The 22,302-nt window shown below is 47.3% G+C and overlaps 1 protein-coding gene across 1 annotated transcript in view; it reads right to left on the reverse strand.

Moving 5' to 3' along the window:
- A2ML1 (alpha-2-macroglobulin like 1) overlaps window positions 1-22,026 on the reverse strand; it is a 60,053-nt gene extending 38,027 nt beyond the window's left edge. The window contains exon 1 of the mRNA XM_074934903.1: window positions 21,888-22,026. The gene's annotated coding sequence lies outside the window, so the exon portion shown is untranslated. The remainder of the gene's footprint in view (window positions 1-21,887) is intronic.
- Between the last annotated feature and the right edge of the window lie 276 nt (window positions 22,027-22,302).

Here is a 22,302-nt window from a genome sequence, read left to right on the forward strand (position 1 = left end):
CTCAGTTTCTGTGGTGCCGGTCTTATATCCTCATTCTGTCAGGGGTGTGACTCTAAAGATTACTCCTTGCCCAGTCACCTATGGGAGACAATCCACAAATCAAGGGCTGTAGGAGGGAGGGTGCGGAGTTCAGATTTAACCCGTGAAGGGAACTTACTCTGGAATGGAGATGAACAAGTTCTGGAAAGCTGGAAAAGCCACTTAAACTCAGGCCCTTTCTCTCTGAATTTGCCAGGACCAAAGAATATATACATTATGTGTGTAAGTACAGTATGTGTAGTGTGTGTGAGAGAGCGAAAGAGAGCTTATATGTACATAGAGCAACACTGGCTGCAGAGAACTAGCTAAGGTCCCACTCCTAATCAACATACAGAAAAGAATACGCAACTTTGTCAATGCAGCAAACACTCCCTGCACTAGGGGATTAAAAATTAAATGCAAATGAAAACATGAGCCACCCAATATAACATCACTCCCAGATTATAGTTTCCTAACCAGTGATGCAAACAACCTCACCTCAAACCAAACAATGCTGAAGGTACTTAACCAACACCTAAAGCACCAATATGTGAATCACCTGAAAGAACAAATTAAGAGCAGTTAAAAAGCCAGATTGCTACAGAGCCCTGCAGAGAATTATCATACCAGGGCTGCATATACACGAGCAAACTTCATAGCCAGAATTCACCTCTAGTGCAGCTCAACCAATAGGAGGAACAACAGCTGCCAAAACCTGTATCATAGGCAGGACTCAGACATTTTTGCCCCCTGTCATCTAACACTGTTCTGAGCAGACATACAGTCGAGCTCTGTCTAGATGCCATATATCACGGTTCTGTCTGTATTACAGCTTCCATTCTATCATTGCTATTACTGGTGGAGCTGCACTGGTAGAGAGTTATGGGTATGTTTGCTAGTATAGACAAGACTGAGCAGATTGCTGTAGCTCCTGTAGGCCCCATCCAGCTGACAGCTAGGACCCACTGTTTAGGAAGTACACAGCTGGCAGAAACTAGGCAAAGATACTAGAGCGCCTAAGGGACAACAGACTGTATTAAACCACATTTGGAGTTTCTAGGCCAAACCATTTTTGAGATAAGATGGGACATAAACTCTGGTGGAAAATAGCTATACAGTGAGATCATCCCAATATTAGCAGTCTAGTATTTCCCAAACACCTTAACTGATTTCCCTCAGACTTTCAAGGGAAAAAGATCAATCCCAGCCTAAGCTCATAATTGTGGCAAGCAGATCACAATTCTGGCATGGGTGCAGTTACAAGGTTGTAGGGAGAAAGCCTAATGGAAATCTTGCCTCTGCTTTATCTCTGTGGAAGCAACTAGTGTCTCTTCATAATACTGTATGGTAAGTGTGAGAAAGTGCTGTGTGCCTGCTCTAAAATTAACATACATACCTTGAGGAATAAGGAAGGGTAATATAATGGAAGACAGGATTATGTACACAGTACATTATGTACAGGATTATGTACACAGTATCTAGTTCTTGAGCAGCTGGACAGGTGACAAATCTAGCCAAGGGAAAGTACCGAGTGGAATGGCTCACGCCAAATGAGAGAAATTGCAAAAGAATTTGCACAGAGATGACATATGTACAGCTGAGAAATCCTTCCACTGTTCTGAGTGATGTGTTTCTGCAGCTGATCTACAGAATAGAATATACGGACTTCATTGCTTATTTAAGTTGAGGAGATAAAAATCAAATGATATTTTTATTGCTGTATTCAGGTTAAATCTCCTGCATCCAGTGCATTGGCATGAAAGTTGGTGGCAATAGTCTGAAAATTGAAAGTTTCAGATTAACATGCTGTTTGCATCCCTTAGTTTGTATACTTTCAATGTGTTTTTATATCCAGTCACACAGCTTCTCATGTTCTTTGGCCCAGGAAGCTTCTCTTTCAATACAGTTTGCTCACATCTAATGAACTCAATGAGATACGTGAATGGCTTCCAAAATTAAAATCCTACCCCTAAGCCTTGGGCATCCTCTGTCAGCAAAATCTTCTTTTCCTCCTCTCATCATGATGTAAAGGTTTTAGAGGAAGGGGAGGGAGGGGTCCTTGTGCTAAATCAAGATGTGGCAGGTTGCCAGTATTCTCACTGCATGTTCCAGCCAAGAGGAAGTCACAGTCCCCAAAGTAAAGTTGAAAATTCATGCGCCACACCTGCTGCTGAATAACACTCAGTTATAGCTGGGTTCCTGCACTCCAGAGAGGTAAAATGTGCAAGGGAGACAAGTGGATTCAGTGCATGTTAGAAAGGGTTCAGTTGTTACTGTTGTAAGGTACAACTTCTTCTGAAAGACACCAATAACTCTCATGAGGTCCTGACACACTAGCCCAGTACTTGCAATGATCTCCCCTCCTTCAGTATCTTGGCTTGTACATTCTTCTTCCTTCAGTATCCCTCTCTGTCCTTTCTTGAGCCAGAAATCAAAGGTTAACTCTCTTGACCCTTACAGCTAAAGTGCTCATCAGAAACTTGGCCTGCCTCAGTGCAACAGCCTCCCTTCTGAACCACTGCCCCAAAATGAAGGGTTTCATTTCCCCCACTCTGAACAGCCTGAGCAATCCATCCTCCCAATCTGGGCCCCAACTCAAACTGCTTGCACTAGTGGTGAAAATCGTCCCTCTCTATGTACATTGTTTGATTTCCCCTCCCAGATTAGTATCTTCTGAAATTCTTAGCACAGTCTGCAAAAATACCGGGAAGGTCTGATTTAAGTGATTTCCTTTATTTCAATTTGTGTGCATGGATTTGGCATTCAGATTCCTAGAAAATGAAAGCTGCTTATGAAGTCACACATCCTTTCTGTCCCAGGAGTCCTATGAAGGATTGTTCCCTGTTCACCAGGGCTATGTTCAGTCCTAGTTTTATAATTTAAGCAATAGTGTTTCCACTATGTCCCTTGCAAAGACTATTCCACAACGTAACAGAGGGGCATTGACAGAGCTGTGTGGGGAGCCCAGGGCTGGAATAGCAGGGAGCTGCAGGGCAGGATTGAGGGGCACAGGCAGGGCTGTGTGGGGAGAATATATAAAGCAATATTCTTAGCTCTCAGTTGAGCTATCAGTATCTTACTTTCACAAGAAATGTATGTTTCTCAAGAAGGGGAGATAGGAAAATGATCAAGTATATGAAAACTGCTAGCATCGAGGAGGGAGAGGAAATGTTTAGGGTGGAGGACTAGGTGAAACTGAGGAAAGGAGAGAAATTTCAAGATGGATCTCAGGATATCCTTGCTAATAGGAAGATTGCTTAGCTGTATTAGGCAGTAGAATCCTCTCCCCAAAGGAGAAACTCCATAGTTTGGGACATTTAAAACAAGGACTAGATGACGCCCTGGAGAACAGTGTGGGGAACAAACCTGCACTGGCCAGGAGGGAAAGAAGTGGAGGGAGGAGAAGTGGTGATCTAATTCATTGTTTCCAGCTCTATAATTACTGCGAGTGTCACTTCTATCTCTAGATAGACAAGGTGGGCGAGGTAACATCTTTTATTAGACTAACTTCTGTTGGTGAAAGAGACAAGCTTTCAAGCCACACAGAGCTCCTCTTCAGTGCACAGCCTTGAGGAGGTTACGGAGAAATGGCGGATCATGAGGAGCACTTCGAGGGCCAAATCTAGAAGAGACACAATGGCACCACGGCTGTTTATGGCAGGCCTGATTCACAAAAAACAGTGATAATGGAAGACCTGATAGGTGCAAAACCGTTGGCAGCACAAGATTTGCAAACCTGTTATTTTGAATTCTGAAAGACAGGATCTAGACTGAGGTCTTGAACCATTTTTTGCTTTAACTCCTCACCTCCTCCCAAGGGAGGTTCCCTTATAAAATATTTTCTTCCTAAATGGAAGTCTCTGCTCCACATGAGCAGTCTAGAACCCCCCAAACCTGACAAAAGCTACACTGGTGCAAGTGGATGCCTTCGCCATTATTCTGCCATTAGAATTTCTCTTACCCTGCTACATTTTTCACCCTCCTTTTTCCAGTAGAATTTCTCCCTCTCCCACTCTGAAGTATGAAGCAGTCTTGGCTTTCCAGACAGTTTCCCTCTCTGCTCCTTTTCTCACAGTTGCTCCTAAGAACATGAGCCCAATAAAATAACAATTAAAGACAAATTTTAAAACCCACAAACCATGTTAGCCAATGCATTTAGGTTATATACACATACACACAAACCATATTAATAGGTATTATGCAGATGATACTAAAATAATGTGTGTGTGTGAAGTTGCTGGCTAATCATGCTGAATTGCACTATGTTTATTCTTGCTCACTTATGCTAAGGCATATCCCCCACAACACCCAGGGACAAGTATAGGTCAGCAGCTTAGCTTAGGCATGGGAATAAGTAAGTGTAGACAAGCCCTTAGAAAACTACAGAAGCTGTCAAAGGCTAGATGGATGAGTGTTATGAAACAAAGGTACAAGGTGGTAAGGAAATAATGTAAGGTATATAAATACTTTGTATTAAGGAGTATCTTCATGCCCTTTAACATTTCGAATTTAATATTCAAAACAAAAGATGGGAAAGTACAGGGAGGCACCAAAGACAAAACTGGCACAGAAACTGGCTAGTTAAACTTTAAGTGACATGAAAATTGTTCTGTTACTTGTAAATTGCCATTAGATAAAAGATGGCTAATATAATATAAGTAGCTCAAACTGCAATTTGAGAAGCACATCTTCTGTGTAAGGTGAACTAAAAACGTTGCAAAAATTCATTTCCTGGAAAGGATTGTTGGCATATTAACTCCTTCTTTCCTGAACCGTATTGCTTTATCCTTCGACATTACATTTGGCTGAGCTTGGTTATTTGGTCTCTTGAACATTCTTAACAATGAACTGCAACTGTAGTCAATTAGTTGGCTATACCTTTTCATCAATAAGTGGGTTCACAAATAGGCAAAAACTTACTTGACAAAGATACAACCAGACTAAAGATACACAAATTAAAGCTGTGCCATTAACCTTGAGGGCTGAGGTGACAGTTATAGGTAGTTTGTTTTCACACCCCAACTATTTCCTTGCTTGGGTGATGCAATGCTACATCTCTTACCTCTCTCTGGGCTGGATTGCATAATAAGGTTATCAGTATCTGGAGGGAGACTCAACCTCTGTGATGAGGGAGCTAGTCAAATTAGAGGAGCCAACTGACTAACAGGTTGGTTTGGTTTTCAGAGATGGCAGCTGGAGCATCATCCTAGTTTAACTGGTTTTACTATCTCCAACAGACAAGAGCTCACACAGCCCGAGATGTTCTGATCCTCCTAGATCTCCCCAGGAAATGCCAGAGGGAAAATGTTTTCCCTTGAGTTACCCAAAGAAATCTGAAAGTTAACGCAAGGATGGCCTAACACAGATGGGACAGAAGGGAGGTTGGTCTATGCTTCCTGTGAGAATAAATCCTTCCCCTCAGTACTGCCCTGAAGTGCCACTGTGGAGTACCCAGTGGAGATAAGCCAGAAAAGAGCTAGACTGGTGGTATTGGTTTAGATTGTCATCTTTGGCAGTCAGCTTCCTTCAAGCTAGAAGTCATTAGCCATTTGCTCAAGAAATCACATCCGCATGTCGATTATCCCATCACCCTATCACTAACTTTTTCTTTTGGAGAAGGTTATTGAGAAGTTGAGGCAAGACATCTTGAGTACTGTCTGAGGCTTCAGTCAGAATTTCATTGCGGGCATCTGTAAACCAGCAGGCAAACACCAACCTGAAATGTAGAATAAAGTTCCCAACAACCATCTAATCCAAAGTCCTTTCTCAGGGCTGGCTTTAATTTAAAACAAGAATTCCAAAATCAAAGCAAATAAATTCCAACCAACCACCCAGGGCTTTCCCAACATCTGCCCACTGGGAGGGATCAGGATACTCCCTTCCTGGCTAGTATAGCCACACACTTTTCTGACCGTATGTCTCTCCTATTTGCTATCCTTGCCTAAAAGGCAGGAAGCCTTATAACTGGTTTGTTGAAGGTCACATGACTAGAAGCAAGCATTTGACCTGCAACTACAGCCCCCTATTTTAAATTGCTCAAGAGGCATACTGGGATGTGCTCATGTGCCCCAAGGTCCAGTGCTCTTTTATATGATGGCAGAGAGGTTGCAATGGTCTCTGGCTGCTGAGTTACCGATGAACAAGGAAGAACTCTCTTTGCCAATTTGATCTAATGTACCTATCTGGCCTCCACTACTGTATTTATCTGAGTGCCTCACAGTCTTTCATGTATTTATCCTTGTAACACCCCACAAAGACAGGGCAGTGCTATTATCCTTATTGCACAGATGGGGAACAGAGACATGATCTAGGGGGTTGCAGAAATATAAGTCCTGAAAAAAATAGCCATTTAAAAAAAAAACCAGTTACCTATCTTTTTGTAATTGTTGTACTTTGAGATATGTTGCTCATGTTGATTCCATTCTAGGTGTGTGCGTGCCTACATGCACAGTTGTCTGAGATTTTTTCCTTAGCAGTATCCATAGGGCCGGCTGTGGCGCTCCCTCAAGTGCCATGCTCATGCGCTGGTATATTAGGTACTGCCAACCTTACGCCCTCTCAATTCCTTCTAGCTGGCAACTCTGACAGAGGGGCAGGAGGGCGGGTAATGGGATGGGAATGAGCAACACATCTCGAAGAACAACAGTTACGAAAGGAAGGTAACTGGTTTTTCTTCTTCGAGTGCTTGCTCATGTCGATTCAGCCTCTGTCGATCCCCTGAATTGAACAGAAAATGTGGCATTTCCTGTTCTCCCTAGATGCGAACAGGTTCACCCGGGGAGTCCCCCACCTCTGGAAGATGATGCTGACCACTTCCAGATAGAGGGACCACTCGTGGCGAGATGAAAAGGTCCTGCTGAGGCGACCTGCCAAAGCGTTCCTGGCCCTGGGGAAGTGCGCGGCTATGAGATGGAAGTCGTATTGCATACAGAAGTCCCAGAGCCTGAGGGCTTCTGGGCAAAGGGCAGACGATCTGACTCCACCTTACTTGTTGATATAGAACATAGCTGCTATATTGTCCGTCAGAACATGGACCACCCTGCTTCTTATGTGAGGTAGGAAGGCTTGTCAGGCCTGGCAAACTGCTCTGAGCTCCCTGACATTGATGTGTAGCGAGCGATCGTGACTTGACCAACGATCGCATGCTGAGATTGCCCAGGTGGGCTCCCCATCCCAGGTCTGAGGCACCGACAGGGATGGAGCCGCAAAGGGAACTCCCTCCAACATCACTGCAGAATTCTGCCTCCGTGTGAGTTACAACAGTATGTGGTGCAGGACCCTGACTACATGGTCCACACTGCGGCTGTTGGAAACATAGGCTGATGCCAGCCACACCTGCAGGGGCCTGAGGAGGAGCTGCGCGAGCCAGACTATGAAGTGCAGGTCACCATGTAGCCCAACAATCGCAGGCACGTGTTAGCGGTGGTGAGAGGGTGGGCTTGCGTGCCCGAGATCAGGTCCACCATGGCTTGGAACAGGGCCTTGGGGAGGAAGGCTCTGGACTGACTAGAGTCGACGATACTCCAGTGAACTGTATGTGTTGCACTGAAATTCAGGTTGACTTTTTCTTGTTTATTACAGCCCCAGGTCGCGACAGGTGGAGCAAACCAGATTGAGATGCCACCACACCTGATCCCAGGATCGGCCCTTTATTAGCTAGTTGTCAAGGTACGAGTAAATTTCAACACCCCAGCACCTCAGGTAAGAAGCCACTGGCACTATGGACTTTGTGAACACTCCCAGGGCTGACGAGAGACCAAAGGGCAGTGCCATGAATTGGAAATGGTGGTGGCCCAGCACAAAATGGAGGAAGCACTTGTGCCCTGGGAAAATGGAAATATGGAAATAGGCGTCTTCCAAGTCGAGGGTGGCGTACCAGTCTCCTGGATCCAGGAAAGGAATGATGGAGGCCAGGGAGACCATGCGAAACTTCAACTTCTTGAGAGACTTGTTGAGGGGACGCAGTTCCAGAATGGGTCCGAGTCCTCCTTTTGCTTTCAGGATTAGGAAGTAGTGGGAGTAGAACCCTTTTCCTTTAATGTCCCAAGGGACCTCTTCCACAACCCCCACGAGTTCTGGACCTCTTGAACGAGAAGTTGCTGGTGAGAAGGGTCCCTGAAGAGGGACGGGGAAGGAGGTAGGGTTAGCCACAAACTGCAGGGTGGATCCCAAAGATATTACATCGAGGACCCAACGGTCCAAGGTCAGATGTGATCGGACTGACCGGAAGGGGTGCAGGTGGTTGAGGAAAGAGTGGGAGGGTTGATCCTGGGAAGTGACTGGGGCGCCGCTCTCGGGCGCACCCTCAAAATGCCTGTTTCTGGCCTCCTTGGTTCCTGGAAGGGCCAGGCTGAACAGATAAACAGGAAGACGACAGGTGTCTGCTTAGACCACTTAGATCTGTCCTTTTTCCTATAGGTACTCAGCCGGGGTGTCCCACAGGACCTAGACCGGGGAGCTGGAGGATGGAAAGGCTTCCTGGCCTGCTGAGGGGTATGAAGGCCCAAGAAACAGAGGGTGGCATGGGAGTCTTTAAGGCCGTGGAGCCCTGCCCCCTCAAACGGGAGGTTCTGAATGGTGGCCTACATCTCCTGGGATAACCGGGCGGACTGTAACCAAGAGCTGCGCCTCTTCACCACCGCAGAAGTGACCACTCTGGCCGTCGAGTCCGTAGCATCCCAGGCCATCTGGAGGGCCCCTCTTGCCACCGCTGCACCTTCTTCCACTAAAGCAGCGAACTCCTGGGCTTGGTCCCATGGGAGCCTCCTTGAATTTGCTAAGGGAGTCCCACTGATTGAAATTGTACCTGCCTAACAGGGCCTGGTGGTTAGACATCCGAAATTGCAGACTGGCCTTTGAATAAATTTTCCTGCCAAACAAATCCAGTCTCTTGGTGTCTTTGCTTTTCGGCATGCCACTGACTTGGCCCTGCCTGTCCCTTTCATTAACAGTGGACACAACAGTGACGCCACTGGAGGGCGTGTACACAAATATTTGAACCCTTTTGCAGGGACGTAGTACTTCTTTTCCACCTTCTTAGAGGTAGGCGGAATGGAAGAGGGGGTCTGCCACACAGGCTTGGCAATTTTAAAGACCCCCAGGTGGACGGTCAGTGTGAACTGGGCTGGGGTGGTGGAAGATATAACATTAAAGAGGTCATCGGACACCTCCAAGAACTCCTCAATTTTCCAGTTCAAACTGGTAGCCACCCTTTTAAGGAGTGCCTGGTGCTTCTTGAAGTCATCAGGGGAACTACCCGCTTGGGAGGGGCCCGCCACCGCATCACCGGAGACGACGACGATGAATGTACCACCAGGGGAGGGGCGGGTTCCCCTTCCCTCTCTAGGGAAGACTCAGTGGGTGTTGTAGCCTGATGAGTTGCCCTCGCATCGGATTCAGTACCGTGTTCTGACTCCAGTGCCGGAGGTGGTTTCTCTGAGGCGGCCAGGGAGGACTGGTGGGAATATGGAACCGGCATTACGGGCACGCCCCATGGATGCCAGTATGGCCATTGAGCAGGCCACTGGCCCTGCTGCCATGCCGCCGCTACAGATGCCATACTGATCTTGTGGCTCAGTGGCAATTCATCCCTCCTCCGCGAGGGGCTGAACTCCTGGTCCGACTTGGACCATTGCCCTTCCAGTGGCTGGGGCGGAGCTGTGGAAGCCTGTGTCTGCCAACTGACCCTGGTCGGCAACTAGTGAGGTGAGGGTGAGGATTGGTGCTTGCCCGTGAAATAGTACCAGGGAGGTGGAGATCGGTGCCATGACGAGGAGCGATCCTGCCATGGTGGGGACCGACATCTGGGAGACCGTCTAGGCGACGGTGACCTGCATCATGGCAATCTTTGGCGGGAAGCTTGCCGGTACCCGGGGTGCTGGGACCCAGTGTCTCAACTCTGGTGTCCCACGTCTCATAGGGGGACAGCACAGCACTGGGGACCTGGGCCTTCTGACCAGAGGCCGAGGGCATGGTGCCGGAGTCCTAGGCCGTGGAGATGGGGATCTACCACACCTGTGGTCCGGGGACCGAGGATGCTCCACTGCTCTATGGGGTGGTCCCATGACTGGTTTGCCCTTAGGTGTTGGGGTCTTAGCCAAGACTGGGGTCTTAGCCTGGTCTGCCAGTGTCACAGATGGATTGATTGGTTAAGATGAAAATTAAATGTAGTCTTTGGGAGGAACTTAGTAAACAGACGTAATGAGACCTTATTGTTAAAGAACATGGTAAAGGGGGGGAAATCTGCCACTAAGGCTCCAATCTCCCTGATCCTACCAGTTGATGTGATGGCAACTCAAAAGGTCAACTTCATAGATGAATGAAGTAGGTAGTAGGTTGCCATTGGTTCGAATGGAGGTCTTGTGAGATGGTTGAGAACTAAGCTGAGGTGGCATGTCTGATGTAGGGAAGAGGTTATCCAGACCCTTAATAAATCTGAAAGATAACGGGGGAGCAAAAATGGAGAATTCCTTGACCAGGGGATGAAAGGCTAATATGGCAACAGTTGTACCTTGATTGAACTGATGGATAACCTGGATGTCTTCAGATCCAGCAGGTAAGCTAGGATGAGGGAGAAGGGAACAGATTCCAGTTGGAGGTAACAACGTCCACACCAGTGGATGGATCTCTTCCATTTCTGCAGGTAAGTAATGCAGGTTGATGTTTTTCTACTGTTTAATAATACCTGCTGCAGAGCAGGAAACCTCTTTTCCTTAGAACCCTCCTGAAGCCACGCCCTGAGGTGTTAGAACCACCAGGCTGGAGTGCAGCACATGACCTGCATCTTGAGACAAGACATGAAGAATGGTCGGGAGCTTGATTGACACTTGGCCACAAAGTTGAAGCAGGTCAGGATACCAAACTTCTCTTGGCCAAGTAGGTACTAAGAGGATAACTCTGGCCTTGTCCCATATGATGTTGTTCAGCACCCCTAGAATTAGGGGCACTGGGGGAAAGGCATAGAACCGAGTCTTATTCCATGGTAGAAGGAAGATGTCCCCCAGGGAGTGGTGAGCCAGACCCCCACCTTGGCCAGAAGAGAGGACACTTCCTGTTCTCAGAGGTGGTGAAAAGATCAGGCCAGTCCCCATTTGTGGGCTATGACTTGGAGAATGTGAGTGTCTGGCTTCCATTTGTAGTCATGAGAGATATGTCTTTTGAGGACATTGACTGTGCAGTTCCAGATACCTGGAAGGTAAACTACTGAAATTCGTATATGGCTGGTTATGCACCAGTTCCAGAGCTTTGTGGCTTCAGTGCACAAGGAGGGGGATCTTGCTCCTCCCTGCTTGTTAATGTAAAACGTGCAGGACACGTTTTCTGTCATGAACCTGATTGTTTTGCCCCAATGAGGGGCAGGAAATGGAGGCAAGAGTTCCCGACCACACTGAGCTCCAATAAGTTAATGTGGAAATTGGTTCCATAGACTGTCCATGAATCGTGAGGGTGCCGAGATGGGCTCTTCATCTTAAGAGGGATGCATCATTTGTTAGAATCACTGATGGGTTTGGGCGACAGAAGGGCCGTCTGTACAGATGTGGAGTTGCTCCATCCACCAGGTTAGGGAGTTCTTTATGTGCACAGGGACCCACCTGTCCATGGTGTCCTTGGTTGGAGAATGAGCAGTTCTTAGACAACCCTGGAAGCAACGAAGGCCCAGCCTTGTATGACTGGTCACAGAGGTGCAGGCTGCCATATGGCCCAGGAGTTGAAGATAGTTCCTTATTGTGGTCCATGGGCTTCCCTAAATTGTCCCTACCTGTCTTGACAAGGTCACGAATCTATCTAAAGGGAGGTATACTCTGGCTCTCACTGAGTCCAAGTATGTCCCTGTAAACTGTATCCTTTGTACCAGTACTAGCATGGATTTCTTTACACTGAGTTGAAGGCCCAACTCTTGGAACAGATCAAGGGTCTTCTAAGTGGACGATTATACTGCCTCGAAGGAACAGCCTTTGAGTAGCCAGTTGTCAAGGTACGGGAAGACAAGGATTGCTTCTTGTCTAAGGTAAGCCACCACTACCTCTAGAACATTTGAAAATATCCTTGAGACCGAGGATAGGCTGAAGGGGGCATTCAGTGCTGGAAATGATCTTGGCCTACTGTGAATAGCAGATATTTCCTGTGATAGTTATGTATAGCACTCTACTAAATTCACATCCATTTTGGTCAATTTCATGGTCATAGGATTTTAAAAATCATAAATTTCATGATTTCAGATATTTAAATCTGAAATTTCATGGTGTTGTAACTGTAGGGGTCCTGGCCCAAAAGGGGATTGTGGGGGTGGAGGGTGGGATTTTGCAAGGTTATTGTAGGGGGGGGGTCACAGTTTTGCCACCCTTCTTTCTGCACCGCTGCTGGTGGCAGTGCTGCCTTCAGAGCTGGACGGCTGGAGAGTGGTGGCTGCTGGCTGGGAGCCCAGCTCTGAAGTCAGCGCTGCCAGTGGCAGCGGAGAAGTAAGGATGACATGGTACGGTATTGTCATCTGTCCAGCAGCCGCCGCTCTCCGGCCATCCAGCTCTGAAGGCAGGTTAGAAGTAAGGGTGGCAATACCATAACCCCCCTACAATAACCTTGCAAAAGACCAGATTTCATGGTCCATGATGCATTTTTCACGGCCGTGAATTTGGTAGGGCCCTAGTTATGTGGAAGTAGGTGACTTGTTGGCCAAGGGATGACAAAACATTCCCTTCCTCTAGTGAAGGAATTATAGTTGCCAGAGTCTCCACCCTGAACTTTTGAGGCTTCACAAACTTGTTCAGCTGTCTTAGATCTAACACCAGCTTCAACCTCCCTCCTCCTTCGGTACTGGGGAGCATTCTGAGTAGAACTCCCTGCCCCCGAAGGGGGAGGAACCGGATCTATTGCTCCTGGCTGGAGGGGAGCCCACCTCTCGCGCCCGTAGACGCTTAGGAGGCAGAGAAGGGGGGTTGAAGGGAGGGAGTGACAGGAAATGGATATTGTAGCCTGATATTATGCCCTCCCAGACCCATTGGTCCCTGGTGATCCATTCCCACACCTGGTGGAGATGGACAAGAAGGTCCCCAAGGGGAGGGAGGTAAGCTAACAGGTGCAGCTGTAAATCCAGAGGAACAGGAGGATTCAAACCCTCATCCAACCATCAAAACTACAGTTTAGATGACACCTGAGTGAACGTGGAGGGCAGCTGAGCGGCCCTCTTCCTCTGAAACCTGTCTCTTTCTTGGGGGGTTCTGCCCGTCTATGGTACCCTGAGAACTGAGCCAGGTGTAACCTCTGAGCAGTCTGCAACCTCCTAAAATGCTTCTTGCTCATAGACGTGTAAATGTTCAAGGAGCATAGGGTAGCCCTGGAGTCCTTCAACATGTGCAGGGAGTCATTCATGTTCTCCAGGAAAAGCGTATGACCCTCAGCGAGCTGTAGCTCACGAAAGCTTATGCTCAAGTAAATTTGTTAGTCTCTAAGGTGCCACAAGTCCTCCATTTCTTTTTACAGTACTTATCATCTGGCCTTTTACATGTTGGTGGAATAGTAGATGGCATCTTCCATATTATCTTAGCCAGATCCAGGAACATCTCATTAATAGGTAGCAACACTCTGGAGTGTGTTGCCAACTGCAAAATGTCGAGCAGCTTGTGCTGAAGATCTTTAATCTCCTTCAAAGGAATCCGCAGAGCGTCAGTTACCCTTCTCATGAGGTTCTGAAACTGTCTGAAGTCATTGGTCGTGGAAGGTGGTTGAAACATAACTGCCTCAACCAGCAATGACAATGAAATGGGAGTCTCAGGGATGACTTCCTCATCTGCCCTTGCTTCCTGCTTTTGAAACATCTCCTCCTGCCATGGATGGGTAGAGGGAGGGTGTGAAACCCTGGTCTTCCTAAGGGACAGTACTGGTGGTCTGTTGAATTGCTGTCAGTAGGCAGCCCATGGGTCCCAATATGGCCATAAGGAAGAGGAGGTAGCATACAAGGTTGGTTCCACCATCCTTGGTGATCCACAAGGACCTCCCTGCGTGAAGGCGGATTCCCAAAGAGGCACGTAGAAAAACCCCTCACAGAAACTGAGGTCACTGATTGGGAGTCTATTCCTCCACATCCTCCCATATGCGGGGGGGGCAGCCAATGAAGACAGAGAAGAGTCCTGTGCCACAGAATGACCACACAGAGACCAAGGTCTCGGTACTGAGAGAGCAATGGGAATTCTGGTTCATCTGACACCGAGAGGTCCCTTGAGAATCAGAACTCCTGTGGTACTGGAAAGGACCACAGTACTGTCTCCATAGCTGAGGTTGCTGGAACTGGAGCTGACGGTACCAGCAATGATGGGAGTACTGGAGGCTTTATAGATGTCAGGTGCTGATGCTCGCTCAGTACTGAGGGTACTGCTGGTACTGGGACCCCCAGCTGAACTGCTTGCATTGGGTTAAGGAGCATGATGGCATCAATGGCTAAGCAGAGTGCTTCGGTGCCAACAGCAGGATTGAACTTGATGGTACCCTGTACTTACCCTCCTTACTGGGGAAGGGTACAGATGCCATACTGGAGCCGTACTTCCTTTCCTTAGAGCTCTGGGGCTGTCATGGCTGAATCCCCTCTCTGGCACCGAGTGCAGAAGGTGGGGGCCCACAAGGATTCTAAAAATTAATACTTGCCACTCCAGGCTTGTATTAAACTCCCAAGGTTACAGCTTTTCTCTGACCTTGGCTTAGTAAACGCTGCCACCACCCAGATGCAAAAAAAAACCCTTGGACCCAGGAAGGAGCACTTGGGAATTCCTCCCTGTGGGGTACCCTCAAGCCCTTTTACACCCCGCCTCCGGGGAAGAGCTGAGAAAGAAAACAAAGGAAATTAGCTGTTACCACCAGCTAATCAAACAGCATAGGCATAAAATCTTGGGGCCCAAAAATCCAAATCCTGTACTGTACTTGTACTGTCTGTTGTTTACCAGTATAGCCTCCTGGCAAGAGAGGCAACATTTGAAGCCTGGCAAACTGGGCATCCCCTGCCAGGAGAAGACAAGTTTCCCAGGTGAAAAGGGAGAGGAAACAGTCCTCCCACCTATTACTAACCACTGAACAATAACCTCCAACTACACACTAGCTTGGAAGAAAGAGAAACAGCTGAGTATGCTCTAGGCGGACACGACAGTGTTCCATCTTGGACCAAGGTGGTAGAAAAGGAACTGAGGGTGCTTTGCCTGCGCACCCCTATCGAGCCTTGGCGTCTGCCATGAGGAGGAAGAGAGAGCACACAGGGGCCGGACGCTGTTAGTTAGATATCTCTGATCGAGGGTTCAAGAGGCGCATGTGCACCTGACGTGGAGCACCCATAGGGACGCTACTCAAAGAAGAGCAAACCATTTGCCAATAGAACTGTAGAGTCATGGGGATAGAGGGCTGGACATCCCCATGACTGGATGCCATTCCAGACTACCACAGGGGAAGGGAGTGAATGCAGCTGGCTTCCAGGAGACACCTGCTGCTTTACCAGGATCATGGATGCATATATGCTGTAAGGATGGAACTAGGCCCATGCAGATTTCCTTATCCCTGCTGTTCCTTTTCTTTGCTTCGCATGCTTCCTGACTCGCCTGGGCTTACCTGGTCCAAACAGCCTTTTTATCCCATTGCTCTGTGGACATGCCCCTCTCATAGAGCAGGTCTTGCTCCGCTTCTTTCCATGTTCATCTAATACTTTCCTTCTCTCCACATGCACCTATAGACTACCTTTTGTTCACAGAGTCCTCTTTGCAGTTCCCATCATCTCAGCCAGTCATCTCTGTATCTCCAGCTACTCACCTCTCTGCTCATCTAGCACGGCCCTCCTGGCCGTCCCATTGCCTTAACTCTGCCCCCTTAGAATCATAGAATATCAGGGTTGGAAGGGACGTCAGGAGATCATCTTGTCCAACCCCCTGCTCCAAAGCAGGACCAATCCCCAATTTTTGCCCCATATCCCTAAATGGCCCCCTCAAGGATTGAACTCACAACCCTGGGTTTAGCAGGCCAATGCTCAAACCACTGAGCTATCCCTCCTTGTTCAGGTGCTTTTTGATACAGTCTTTAAATACCAGATCACATTCTATTTCTCAAGTAACACCGTATCCCAATTTTTTATTTTATTTTTTTTTTTTACAATTAGAGATATAAATTTCTGCTTTCTACCCCGACTCATTTCAGCTGCAGGACTGTTTGGAGGAGGAGGAGGGAGTCAAAAGAATTTATTTTTTCATACTCTATGCCATAGCCATCCTTACCTATACGCAAACTACGCAGCTGCATAGGACACCAGGAAACTTGGGGCAAATTTCCTGGTGCCCTACGCAGCTGCGTGCTGCTCCAGCGGCCAGCCCGATCCCACGGTCGGCTGAGCTGGCCAGGAAAGCTGCCCCCACTCCCGCCCCACACCCACTCCATCCCTTCCCCATAGCCCCCACCCCGCTCTGCCCCAGCCCTGCCCCCACTCCACCCCTTCCCCTGAGCTACATCCAGGGGGACTGCAACAGGGGTCGGGCATGCCCTGCACTCACTGGGAGGCAGGAAGTGGAGCGACTGGGCCCCAGCCTGCTCTGTGCTGCTGGTGAGTGCTGGGGGGCGGTTCCCCCGTGCCTCCCAATTCCCAGGGCTGGGAGCCAGGGGAGCAGAGTAGAGCAGGCTGGGACCAGGTCACTCCACTTCCCGCCGCCCCGTGAGTGTGGGGTCAGGCATGCCCTGCAATTACCAGGTGGCAGAAAGTAGAGCGACCTGGCCCCAGCCCATTCCACTCTGCTGGCTCGTGCTGAGGGGCGGTTTCCCACCTGCCCCCCCCAAACCTGCTCCTGCCCCCCACAGACCTTGGGCACAGTCCCCTCCCCCTGTTGAGGGCTGGGGCTAGCCCCCCCCCGTTGCGGGGGGGGGCTGCATAGGGCACCACAGTGTCTAGGGGCAGCCCTGCTCTATGCTCAAAGATTGCAGACCTTTGCTGTCTTTGCTTCAGTTTTCCAGGGAACAAAAAAATCAACCTTGGGCAGCGATCAAGCCTGGAAAATTTCTGCCCACAAGTAACATTTGTAAAATTCTGAGTGACTGGAAACCAGGGAACATTCCCTTCTGTCTAACGTATTTATATGGTCTCTCCCTGCCTTACTGTAGTATCTGAGCACATAAATCTTTTAATGTATTTATCCTCACAGCAGCCATGAGAGAAAGGAGGACTATGGGAAGAATTGTGGCACGGAGAGACTAAGTGATTCACCAAAGGTCACATAGGAAGCGTGCGGCAACGCAGGGAATTGAACCTGAGTATCCAGTGTCCCAGCCTGGCATAGGTGCCGACTCCATGGGTTTTCCAGGGCTGGAGCACCCACGGGGAAAAATTAGTGCATGCTCTGCACCCACTGGCAGCCAAGCTGCCCTGCCCCCTGCCCCACCTCCTCCTCCTCCTCCCCCCCTCCCCTGAGCGTGCCGCTTCTCTGCCTACCTCCCAGCATTTCCCGCCCGGCCAGCACCAAACAGCTGTTTGGCAGTGTAGAAAGCTCAGGGTGGGAGGGAGGAGCGGGAACGTGGCGCGCTCAGGGGAGGAGGCGGAGAAGAGGCGGGGGTGGGGCGGGGATTTGGGGAAGGAGTTGGAATAGGGGCAGGGAGGGGGCAGAGTTGGGGTGGGGACTTTGGGGAAGGGGTTGGAATGGAGGCAGCGTTGGGAGGGGGTGGGACAGGGGCAGAGGGGGGTTGAGCACACACCAGCAGGAGCAGAAGTCGGCACCTATGCAGCCTGGCACTGATTATCCTTCCTCTTGCCCTCATATGTACAAGCCAGGATGGGCTAAACTAAGCCCTGAATAAGTAATTGGATTGACCTGCAACATTTTACAAGCCTACAGTGCTACAAATAGCTACTTTATTCCAACAGAAAGGGGAGAGTCCCAATTTTTCAGTGGGACACTAAGGTGAGATCTACATTAGAAACTTTTGCCAGTAAAATAATGTTGCTTAGGGGGTAAGATTCTTCATGACATTTTATATTAGCAAAAAGTCTTAGTCTAGCCACAGTTGTACAGGCAAAACAGTCCTTTTGCAACATAGCTTATTTAATTCAGGGAACTGGTATAAGCTATATGGGCAAAGACACTCTTTTGGAAAAATAAGCTGTGTCTGTATTAGGGTAATTCACCAGTATTGCTATATTTTCTAGTGTAGACATACCCTAAGTACTTGCTTCTAGTGCTGGAGTCATAAGATACTGGACCTTAAAACTACAGCATTATTAGGTGTCAAAAAGCTAACTTAGAGTTGCCTACAATTTTCAGTTATAATTTTCCTCTTCTGATTGTTGTACAGTTGGATTTGAAATACATGGCTGAAAAGCACGAAATATTAGCTAAGTATTGTTACTACTTGAGGGCAAAAATAAAAAAAACAGGAGAAAAAATGTTAAACTCCCCACAAACATTTTGAAAACAGATTTTATGTAAAAAGAAAAGGAGTACTTGTGACACCTTAGAGACTAACCAATTTATCTGAGCATAAGCTTTCGTGAGCTACAGCTCACTTCATCAGATGCATTCAGTGGAAAATACAGTGGGGAGATATATATACATAGAGAACATGAAACAATGGGTGTTACCATACACACTGAGACAGTTTCATGTTCTCTATGTACATAAATCTCCCCACTGTATTTTCCACTGAATGCATCCGATGAAGTGAGCTGTAGCTCACGAAAGCTTATGCTCAGATAAATTGGTTAGTCTCTAAGGTGCCACAAGTACTCCTTTTCTTTTTGTAGATACAGACTAACACGGCTGCTACTCTGAAACTAGATTTTATATAGCATAACCAGAATATAAGGTCTTACAGTAGAATGCACTGGGCACCTTAACTATAGGCAGTGCTACCTGCCCCTGTAGATAGCCAGTAAGAGAAAATACTTTAATAAAAAAATAGTTTTAGCTCATGGTGCACATATCTAACTTTACTCACATGTGTAGTCCCAATAACTGGCTCTGTGGATGAGGGGAAAGCAGTGGACATGTTATTCCTTGACTTTAGCAACGCTTTTGATATGGTCTCCCACAGAATTCTTGCCAGCAAGTTAAAGAAGTGTGGGCTGGATGAATGGACTATAAGGTGGATAGAAAGCTGGCTAGATCGTTGGGCTCAACGGGTAGTGATCAATGGCTCCATGTCTAGTTGGCAGCCGGTATCAAGCGGAGTGCCCCAAGGGTCGGTCCTGGGGTCAGTTTTGTTCTATATCTTCATTAATGATCTGGAGGATGGAGTGGATTGCGCCCTCAGCAAGTTTGCAGATGATACTAAACTGGGAGGAGTCGTAGATATGCTGGAGGGTAGGGATAGGATACAGAGGAACCTGGCCAAATTAGAGGATTGGGCCAAAAGAAATCTGATGCGGTTCAACAAGGACAAGTACAGAGTCCTGCACTTAGGACGGAAGAATCCCATGCATTGCTACAGACTAGGGACCAAATGGCTAGGCAGCAGTTCTGCAGAAAAGGACCTAGGGGCTACAATGGACGAGAAGTTGGATCTGAGTCAACAGTGTGCCCTTGTTGCCAAGAAGGCTAATGGCATTTTGGGATGTATAAGTAGGGGCATTGCCAGCAGATCGAGGGACGTGATCATTCCCCTCTATTCGACATTGGTGAGGCCTCATCTGGAGTACTGTGTCCAGTTTTGGGCCCCACACTACAAGAAGGATGTGGAAAAATTGGAAAACGTCCAGCGGAGGGCAACACAAATGATTAGGGGGCTGGAGCATATGACTTATGAGGAGAGGCTGAGGGAACTGGGATTGTTTAGTCTGCAGAAGGGAAGAATGAGGGGGGATTTGATAGCTGCTTTCAACTACCTGAAGGGGGGTTCCAAAGAGGATGGACCTAGACTGTTCTCAGTGGTGGCAGATGACAGAACAAGGAATAATGGTCTCAAGTTGCAGTGGGGGAGGTTTAGGTTGGATGTTAGGAAAAATGTTTTCACTAGGCGGGTGGTGAAGCACTGGAATGGGTTACCTAGGGAGGTGGTTGAATCTCCTTCCTTAGCGGTTTTCAAGGTCAGGCTTGACAAAGCCCTGGCTGGGATAATTTAGCTGGGGATTGGTCCTGCTTTGAGCAAGGGGTGGGACTAGATGACCTCCTGAGGTCCCTTCCTACCCTGATATTCTATGATTCTATGAAGTTACATGTCTGCATAAGTGTTTCAAGGATCAGGACCCATATTTCCAATATTCTGTTTTTTTGCATACAACAGTTTTGTAACATTCAAATCAGACAACCTATCAGTAAGGGCATCTTTTAAAATATCCAACACTTATAATTTAGTTCATTCTACATTTTAACCTAGACTTGCAATGACACACATTTTCAAATTATGCTGAACTTGATTTACACCAACGATTCAAAACAAAATAAACAAACATCACTCCACCTTGCCTGGTTGTGATTATTGGTCACTACTAAAATATACATGTTAAATGACACTTCTTCTTGCCACCTATGTTTGCAGGGACACTGATATCAAAGTCACTTTGGAACTCATATCATTTTAGATAATTAAAAATAAAGCACTTTACACATCTAGTTTCACTAACCCTCTCTCCCCCCTCCAACCAACAAAAAAAACCAAAACGGATTCAATGTCACAAACCAACGTCTTTGCCATGCTATTAATATCACTCAGATTATTACAGTGAAAGAATTTTAAAAAACAAATATCTTTAATGGCATTTCTCTCAGTTTAGAAAATGAAATTCAATTAAATCAGTTTCAGTTTGGTTTACAGCCAATTTTACTTAATGTTTCTCCCTGCTGCAATGTTTAGCTAGTCCATGCTGCTGGGGATTTTTTTTTTTTTTTTTAATCATTAGGAAACTTTCTAATGGATTTGGACTTAGTTTTGGACTTCAAGTTTTGAATGATTTAAAGGCCTTCCTAAAAAACAAAACAAAATGTGTGTTCATATGAGATACCAAAGGCGCCCCCCCTCCTTTTTTTTAATTCCATATTTAGGCCTCAAATTACAGTTTTTAAAATGTCTCCTTCACAAGAATAAGGAAGCAACAGCTTCAGAAAATGCCTGAATGAGGAAAAACAGATTTTACTGGATACCAGCAGGAGGAGACAGAGCCTCAGAAAAACAATCATCCTTTCATTGTGGTGAAGACATTTGGACAAAATCCCCCATAGTGTAACAGCACTAGAATCAACTGACTTACTCCAGGGATAAATTTAGCCCATTGAGATGTGGCAGTCTGAGTCTTGTTTCTATCCCATATGCTATATTAAACACAATGACAATAGTACAGATGAAGACACAGGTTTTCAGAATGACCTCTGATTTGGGGCACCTCCGCTTTTGAATGCCTAACCTGGGGCATCCTTAGGCCTGATTTTCAGAGGTGCTAAGCCTCCTCTGTTCCAGCTGATATTAATGGATACTCGGCATCTCCTACAAAATCAGGTCGTGGGTGTCTCAAGTTGGGGACCCACAATTAGAGACAACAGTAGAAAATGGGTTCACGTGTTTCAGCTCTGCAGACATGGTGCAAATACTAGTTAAAGTGATAGCAAGTGCTTTTAATAGATTTTATCTGGGGGAGTAAATATGGTTCTTTCAAGACGGGGAAGATAAATGCATTGCATTACACCTCCATCCTAACCAGCAGTGATCCCTGCCTAAATGCTGGGGAGGAAAGATTTACACAGCCATAAGGCAGCAGGTAATGGGGAGGCAGAGGGGGAGGAGGGTTTCCTTGTCTGGAAGGCAGGGGCTGGTTTTTGAATAGCAGGGAAGTTGGGTGATAAGGGGACCCCTCCCTTGGTGACTAGCTGAGGGAGGTGTGGATGGGGAGAGGATTCTAAAAATGAGGATGGAAATAATGGAAGAGTGAGACTTACTGTGGGCAGGAATTTCATCTCTTCCTGCTGATCAAAAGCTTCCCCCACTCCATATTAGCACCCTTTGCTTCCAAAACCCTCCTAACTTCACTGAGTCACTGCTTGTGGAATTGCTCTGGCTCCTAAGGGTTACATCTATTCAATGACACTTACAAAAACCTCTAATTAAAAGACAACTAAACTCCTTCAGGCAACTGAAGCAAAACACACACACAGATGCAGGCATGCCAGGGTGAAGGGAAATTACGACCGCCCCAATTCCACATGAACAAAACAATGCACCACAGTATGTTGAGTTCAAAGGGGCACAGAAGAGAAGGAGATTAAACCTAAGCCACTCAGGCTAAGGGAAAGAGATGGAAATATAATTAAAAGGAGATGGCTGGGGTGATGTAATTTTGCAGAGTTTGGCTGC

This window comes from Natator depressus, chromosome 1, assembly GCF_965152275.1.
Source record: "Natator depressus isolate rNatDep1 chromosome 1, rNatDep2.hap1, whole genome shotgun sequence".
In the NCBI taxonomy this organism is placed as follows: Eukaryota; Metazoa; Chordata; order Testudines; family Cheloniidae; genus Natator; species Natator depressus.